Genomic DNA, 7,321 nt, shown 5'->3' with positions numbered 1-7,321 from the left:
AGACCCTTTACTCAGTACTTTGTTGAAGCACCTTTGGCAGCGATTACAGCCTTGAGTCTTCTTGGGTATGACGCTACAAGCTTGGCACATCTGTATTTGGGAAATTTCTCCCATTTTTCTCTGCAGATGCTCTCAAGCTCTGTCAGGTTGGATGGGGAGCATTGCTGCACAGCTATTTTCAGGTCCATCCAGAGATGTTCGATCAGGTTCTAGTCCGGGCTCTGGCTGGGCCACTCAACGACATTCAGAGAGTTGTTCCGAAGCCACTCCTGCGTCGTCTTGGCTGTGTGTATAGGGTTGTCCTGTTGGAAGGTGAACCTGCGCCACAGTCTGAGGTCCTGAGCACTCTGGAACAGGTTTTCATCAATGATCTCTCTGTACTTGGCACCGCTCATCTTTCCCTCGACCCTGACTAGGCTCCAAGTCCCTGCCGCTGAAAAACATCCCCACAGCATGATCAAATCAAAGTTTATTTGTCACGTGCACCGAATACAACAGGTGTAGACCTTACAGTGAAATTCTTACTTCAGGCTCTAACCAATAGTGCAAAAAAGGTATTTGGTGAACAATAGGTAGGTAAAGAAATAAAAACAGTAAAAAGACAGGCTATGAACAGTAGCGAGGCTATAAAAGTAGCGAGGCTACATACAGACACTGGTTAGTCAGGCTGATTGAGGTAGTATGTACATGTAGATATGGTTAAAGTGACTATGAATATTTGATGAACAGAGTAGCAGTAGCGTAAAAGAGGGGTTGGAGGGTGGTGGGTGGGACACAATGCAGATAGCCCGGTTAGCCAATGTGCGGGAGCACTGGTTGGTCAGCCCAATTGAGGTATTATGTACATGAATGTATAGTTAAAGTGACTATGCATATATGATAAACAGAGTAGCAGCAGCGTAAAAAGGGTTGGGGGGGGGGGGGCACACAATGCAAATAGTCTGGGTAGCCATTTGATTACCTGTTCAGGAGTCTTATGGCTTGGGGGTAAAAACTGTTGAGAAGCCTTTTTGTCCTAGACTTGCTTCCACCACCATGCTTCACCGTAGGGATGGTAACAAGTTTCCTCCAGATGTGACACTTGGCATTCAGGCCAAAGAGTTCAACCTTGGTTACATCAGACCAGAGAATCTTGTTTCTCATGGTCTGATAGATAGTCTTTAGGTGCCTTTAGGCAAACTGCAAGCGGGATGTCGTAACTTTTACTGAAGAGTGGCTTCCGTCTGGCCACTCTACCATAAAGGCCTCATTGGTGGAGTGCTGCAGAGATAGTTGTCCTTCTGGAAGGTTCTCCCGTCTCCACAGAGGAACTCTAGAGCTCTGTCAGAGTGCCCATCGGGTTCTTGGTCACCTCCCTGACCCAAGGCCCTTCTCCCTCGATTGTTCAATTTGGCCAGGCAGCCAGCTCTAGGAAGAGTCTTGGTGGTTCCAAACTTCTTCCATTTAAGAATGGAGGCCACTGTGTTCTGGGGGACCTTCAGTGCTGCAGAAATGTTTTGGTACCCTTCCCCAGATTTGTGCCTCGACACAATCCTGTCTCAGAGCTCTACGGACAATTTCTTCAACCTCATATGGCTTGGTTTTTGCTCTGACATGCACTGTCAACTGTGGGACCTTATATAGACAGTGTGATTTCCAAATCATGTCCAATCAATTGAATTTACCACAGGTGGACTCCAATCAAGTTGTAGAAACATCTCAAGGACGATCAATTGAAACAGGATGCACCTGAGCTCAACTTCGAGTCTCATAGCAAAGGGTCTGAATACTTAAGGTATTTATATGTTTTATAAATTTGCAAACATTTGTAACAACCTGTTTTTGCTTTGTCATTATGGGGTTTTGTGTGTAGATTCCTGAGGATTTTTTATTTATTTAATCCATTTTAGAATAAGGCTGTAACATAACACAATACTTTATGAAGGCACTGTATGGTGAATGTAAAGAGTGTAGTATAGGTGATTTGTAGACTTTAAAAAGGTGGCTGTAATGCAGTAGGATAATTCCCACTGAGAAGGTAAGGCAAGCCATTTACTCTCTACAATACAATAATGCCCTCTTCTGGTAGGTCTATCGATTAAAAAGTGGCATCAACCATAGCTTTTATTCAATATTCTTTCTAAAGACTTAAATAGTTCTGTCTCTTTTTTACATTTTTTTTTTTTTATCAAACAAACATGAAGTAAACCAATCATAGTACGCTATACCAGAAAATAGCATAATATTCTGGACAGGAGTGGCACATTTATTTGTGATCAAACATTCAGACATATTGGTCCCTTTAAATCTTGATAGCTGAGTTTACTGTTTTTACATATAGAAAATCAATATTATGCAACCTTGTAGAAAATTAACTTTCACCATCTCTTAGGCTTATATTGCACTCATCTTCAACTCAATCTTACCTATTCTAATTTGTCCTAGCCGACCAATGGTGTTAACAAATGTTATATGCAGGGGGAGACATAATTATTATATACATTTCATTTTTTAATCTAGTCAGATAAACTGTTGGGCCAGTAACTGAAAGGTTGCTGGATTGAATCCCCAAGGTAAAAATCTGTTGTCCTGCCCCTGAGCAAGGCAGTTAACCGACTGTTCCCTGGGTGACGTGGATGGTAATTAAGGCAGCCCCCTGCACCTTTCTGATTCAGAGGGGTTGGGTTAAATGCAGAATATCAGTTGAATGCATTCAGTTGTACAACTGACAAGTATCCCCCTTCTTTTTTTTTTTTAAACTAAATTAGTGACAGGTGCCTTGTGAAATTGGACGGAAATGTAATTAATTAAAAACCAATTTATTTAAGTCTGCAAAAATAAATAACTGTACATTTTCAAAGGAGGGGAACATTGAACATCAGCTCACACCAGATACCACACCTGTACAAAATGTGGAAAACAACACTGGACACTGGACCATCGTTAGTCTGGTGTCTCAAGCAAGTCTGTGATGAATTGTGCCCTCACCCAGGCTGGGGGCATGTTAGCTTAAATGCCTACATATAAAGGGGCATCCAGAGGAACAGTGGACATGCGAAGAAATCGGGAAATCCACTGCTGGCCGCCAGTTCACACTGGGCCAACGTTAGTCTGGTGTCTCTCAAGCAAGTCAGTGCTGAATTGTGAACTCCCCATGCTGCTCCTGGTCAACAGCGTCCAGCGAATCCACCCCTGCTGATGCTTGTTGAGAGAGGGAGAGAGTGTTAAACTACTAATAGTTAACACAACATTAGCAAATATTCAATCACAATGAGGCATGTCTTGGAGGCAAGAAAGACATCGCCCTCTTCTGCTGGTCTTCACCCCACTGGGGGAAAGACAGAAGCCTAGGGTAGATCACCCGGGACAGGCCGACCGTGAGGCAGGAGGGAGCGCTGGAGGTACTTGTACATTCAAGGGTTCATACATAATACATACAGAGAATACATAAGTGACAGCTACAGTATTAATCATTCTCAGCACCATGAGAGCAAATCTACAGCCAAGCAGCAGCATGAATGGTAAGTGACAGCTACTAGATTTAGTTAGCTAGCTATAGGACAAAGAATGCATAGGCCTACATGACAGATACACGGCTGAGTGTCATCATGGATGGATTTTCATCTTTGCAAAGTACACACTGCATTTATGGAAAGCATGTAGTAAAGTTGTTTAGCATTCAATGCATGTGAGATCTAACGGGCAAATAGTAAGACTAACGCAATGCATATCATCCCTTATTGTAAAGTATTGATGCTTGCAGAATGTCAAGGGAATTGAATAGCCTACCAAACACCACCATTTAACTAGCTAACATAATACATGTATTAGCTAATACATGACTGATACTGCTACATACATGTTGAATATACCTGTGCCATACACTGGAACCGAAAATAAACTACTGTAGCATGATAACATTACTGTACTGTAGCCTGCGTCACGTGCACACGATTTCACAACTATCGCGACTTCACAGACGTCTTATACCATAAAACAAAGCACGAATTTAAGCGATAGTGTGCATTAAAATAGATACGACTGTAAAAAAATATGATTGAAAATGCAGACAAGCGGTGACTGATTCGACCGGTAAAGTTAGCTACCGATGCCGAAACCAATGCTACTGTACGTGCATCATATGTAGACGACACCAGAGATCACACTGTACAATAATGTTTACAATTCGCTTTTCCATTCTTACAACTTCACAGATGTAGCAATAACATTACAATCGATTTCATGCAAGCTTATAAAAGATACTTACTCTGTAACTCTCTCTCCGTGTGATGTAAACAATGATAGGATGCGGGGAAAGTGTCATGGCCGCCGTTTGTTTTCTGAAAATTCGAGTTGGGGCCGCGGCTAAAGTCAAAGGGCTGGTGATTGGATACAGTCATTTCTGGGGTTCCCCTGTCTGTCTATAGATTATATAAATGCAGAGGGTGGCATAGTGATTGAAGCGAAAAGGTTTTTCAGTAAGAAAGAGGGGCAAAGATGTTAAAGTCTGTCAGTATTATTAATGTTTGAGAAGGTTGTACCAAAGAAAGTACAGGTGGGCTTCCTGGCTTTCACTGTTAGAGAGTGTCCCACCTCTACTAAGGTGTTTTAAATGCCAAAGAATGAGACATGTAGCGGATCTGTGCAAAGGAAAGAAAAGATGTGCCAAGTTTAGAGGGGAATATGATTATGGTGAACGTGGGAACAATGTCAAAGTTAAATGTAGTAATTGTGGGTGGGAACACTGCAGCATTTGGTGGATGCCAGGTGCAGAAAGAGGCCAAAATATATAAAATCACTCATAATGTCTTTTATGCAGAGGCTGCAAGGCAGAATGGTGGAACTATTAGGCAGAATGATGGAGATAATAGGGTTACTCCTGGAATAAGTGGACCTACTGTAGGAAATGTTGCTCATGTTGGTCCAGACACGGATACAAGACCTGTTCAGAAATCTTGTTCAGAAATCTCTAATAGTTAATCAGATTGACTTTATAGCCTTCATTGGAAGGATTACCAACCTGACTGTGTTTGTGGAAAAAATAACTGCCAAGTTGAAGATCATTGTGGAACCAGCAACAGAGTTTTTAAGAGTAACATATGTTACTATCGCCATGATTGTTGATATGTTGACTCCTAATAATACTAATGAGGGAATGTCTCAGTATGATAATAATTAGAGTTATGATTTTTGTTATCCTTCAGTGGAATTCCAGAAGCCTTATTGCTAACTGTCAGGAGTTAAAGAAATATGTAATAGATTTAGAGATCAAACTTGATGTGATGTGTGTTCAAGAAACATGGCTTAGACCACATCTTGATTTTATTATTCCTGGTTATTGTTCAATCAGATCTGATTGATCAACTAAACAGGGTGGTGGGTATCTTACGTTCATAAGGGAAGGTCTTGTATATCATAATATAACTGTCCCATCTGAATATGAATGTGTGATGGTGGAAATCTACAGTGCAGGTAGTAATATTAAGTTACACAATTTTTACAACCCTTGTCGTCAAATATCATTAGAGATGTTTGATGAAATATCAGGAGAATTGGGCTCTAGAGAGATATGTGCAGCGACTTTAATACACATAGTAGTTTATGGGGAAGCACACATACAGATGCTAATAGTACTATTGTGGAAGATATGATGGAAACAAGAGCATTAGTATGTCTTAACGATGGATGTGGTACAAGAGTTGATGTTGTTAGAGGGGTTGCATTCTGCCTGGACCTCATAACGGCTTCTAACTATATTGCATCTATGCGTTCAGCCTTAAAAGGCTGTGGATATACAGCCCCAGGTCATGGTCAGTTGTGCTATGTAATGTTTAAGCATCTACCTGATGAGGTCATACATGTTCTCCTGGGATTATTTAATAAGATTTGGAGTGAGGGGGTTATACCTTCTGGTTGGAAACATGCCTGGTAAGGACCCTTCATGTGCTGATATTTATAGACCAATAGCACTGACCTCTAACTTGTGTAAACTGATGGAAAAGATGATAGTTATATTTCCTGGAACATAGAGGTTTATTGAGTCAATGTCAAAGTGGATTCCGTAAAGGTAGGTCTACTTTGGATGCATTAGTAAAGGTGCGCAAAGAAGTTGAAAAAACTCTGGTCATGAAAGAAGTAATGGCTACTGTCTTTTTTTTTTACATTGAAAAGGCTTATGACACTATGCGGAGAAAAGGCCTACTGAATAAGATTGAAATAATTGGTATTGGTGAGAGATTATTTAACTGTTTTTTGGCCTTATTTAGTCGCTCTTTCCGAATTAAAGTAGGAGCATTTATATTTGATGCCTATGGAGTTGACTATGGTATTCCTCAAGGCAGCGCTATCAGTCCTATTTTCTTCAACATTATGATTAACAATGTGTTTTCGAATGTAGGTAGGGGTATTTGGCTTCCCTATATGCTGAGGATGTGGATATTTGGAGGGGAAGGAATGTCTCTCGTGATCAAATCTATTCAACAAGCTATAGTGGATGTTGAAAGATGGTCGATTGACTTGGGTTTTAAATTGTCAGTGGCGAAGTCTTGTTGTATGTTCTTCTTGAATAAGAAAGTTGCAGATAATATACAGTTGTTTCTGTATGGACAGCCTACAAGGAGGGTTTCTAAGTACAAATATTTGGGTCTATTGTTCAATGAGCTATATAAATGGAAAGACAATGTCATAAATGTTGAAGCAAAGTGTAAGAAGGTGATGAATCTTATGCGCTCGGTCTCTGGTTATGAATGGGGTGCTGACAGACAATCGTTGATTGATATTTATAGAGCTCTGATCAGGACGACAATTGATTACGGGTGTATAGTTTATGGAACAGCGCCGAAGATTTGGCTTCAGAAGCTGGACAAAATCCAGTGTATAGCTTTAAGGATATGTATTGGTGCATTTAAATCAACATCTGTATGTGCCTTACTAGTGGAGGCAGGTGAGATGCCTTTGGATAAACGGCATAAAAAATGGTCATTAGCTTATTATGTTGAAAGGTTGTGAGATTGATCATCCCACCGCTACTGTTCTAGATGATCGTTGGCTCAGTTGGTAGAGCATGGTGTTTGCAATGCCAGCGTGGTGTGTGCAACGCCAGGGTTGAGAGTTCGATTCCCACGGGGGCCAGTACAAAAAAAAAAATATGCATGAGATGTATGCATTCACTACTGTACGTTGCTCTGGATAAGAGCGTCTGCTAAATGACTAAAATGTAATGTAAATGTAACATACTAGTAGACAAGGTAGTGATTTTGGCTGGACAGTTGGAAAGCTTTTTTATTTTTATTTAACTTTTATTGAACTAGGCATGTCAGTTAAGAACAAATTCTTATTTACA

At 40.7% G+C, this 7,321-nt stretch overlaps 1 long non-coding RNA gene across 1 annotated transcript; it reads right to left on the bottom strand.

The window, feature by feature from the left end:
- Nucleotides 1-2,780: 2,780 nt before the first annotated feature.
- On the bottom strand, nt 2,781-4,358 carry LOC115203836 (uncharacterized). The gene is made up of 2 exons (XR_003880263.1): nt 4,247-4,358; nt 2,781-3,180 (listed from the first exon to the last, which is right to left on the bottom strand). It is a non-coding gene; the product is annotated as an uncharacterized LOC115203836 (long non-coding RNA).
- Between the last annotated feature and the right edge of the window lie 2,963 nt (nt 4,359-7,321).

Source organism: Salmo trutta, chromosome 12, assembly GCF_901001165.1.
Source record: "Salmo trutta chromosome 12, fSalTru1.1, whole genome shotgun sequence".
Taxonomy (NCBI): domain Eukaryota; kingdom Metazoa; phylum Chordata; class Actinopteri; order Salmoniformes; family Salmonidae; genus Salmo; species Salmo trutta.
This window is presented reverse-complemented; position numbering and strand designations above follow the sequence as displayed.